Below are 1,005 nucleotides of genomic sequence, written 5' to 3' on the forward strand. Positions count from 1 at the left end.
CCCAAAAGCCCCATCACACCCCAGTTGGTAACACCTACATGCCGCACACCAGCACGTCCATCCCCCGGCTATAAGCACCCCCCAAATGTCAGCGCTCCTGCCAGCACCCATAGGCAGGCCGTGCCCCCGGTGCGCCCTATGGACAGCACCCAGCACCCCGGCAGTGCCGGCCCACCCACGGCACCGCGCAGCCAGCGCCGGGCACCCCAAAAAACTCTGCCTCAGCTCCGCCATGCACCCGCTGACGGTGCTGACACCCCACCGACGGTGCTGTGCATCCCACCCTGCCTGGGTTCGGCATCTCCCACGGGCACCCCCCGGCTGCACCGCCCCACCCGGAGCATCTCCCCACCAGCCCGGCTGGCACCCCGGCTCCGGCAACCTCCATGGCCCCCGCCGGCCCGGAGCCCTCCTTGTGTCTGAGCCCCCCCTCTGCTTCATCAGGGGGTGTCACGGGCTGTGCACCCCACGCTGCTGCTGGGTGTCATGGGCACGGCTCACACCAGCGCGTCGTGCCGGAGATCCCTGCACCATGCCAGGTAGCCACGCCCCATGGCAGGTACCCACACACCACCATGGCAGGTAGCCACACGCTACACCAGAGACCCACGGACCGTGCTGGCAGCCCACGTGCCCGCCGCGCAGCGCGGCTCCCGTGCCCCCAGCCCCTCCGCGCCGGTTGGGCGCGGGGAGGTGGCGGCTGCCGGCCTTGCCATCACCCGCGCCTGTGCCAGGAGCAGCCGGCGGTGGAAACTCGCGTCTTCCGAGGGATTCCCAGCACTGCTCGGGGACGGAAAGCCACACGCTCAGGCCTTCCCCGGCAGGCCCCGGTGCTGCCGGCGGCTGAGCCTGGACGAACATCGCAAAGGGGTGTCAGCGGTGCAGCGGCAGCAAAACGGGGGTGCCGGGGTGCGGGGCAGGGCGGTGCCGGCGCTGGGTGGGTGGCAGAGGGTTGGGGGGGTCCCACACAGATCCCAGCACGGCTTGAGGGGTCTCACGTCCCCA

The 1,005-nt window shown here is 71.0% G+C and overlaps 1 protein-coding gene across 1 annotated transcript in view; it reads right to left on the reverse strand.

Moving 5' to 3' along the window:
• ACTG1 (actin, gamma 1) overlaps positions 1-932 on the reverse strand; it is a 3,801-nt gene extending 2,869 nt beyond the window's left edge. The window contains exon 1 of the mRNA XM_010578558.1: positions 910-932. The gene's annotated coding sequence lies outside the window, so the exon portion shown is untranslated. The remainder of the gene's footprint in view (positions 1-909) is intronic.
• Between the last annotated feature and the right edge of the window lie 73 nt (positions 933-1,005).

Source organism: Haliaeetus leucocephalus, unplaced genomic scaffold (genome assembly GCF_000737465.1).
Source record: "Haliaeetus leucocephalus isolate CR32 unplaced genomic scaffold, Haliaeetus_leucocephalus-4.0 Scaffold646, whole genome shotgun sequence".
NCBI lineage: Eukaryota > Metazoa > Chordata > Aves > Accipitriformes > Accipitridae > Haliaeetus > Haliaeetus leucocephalus.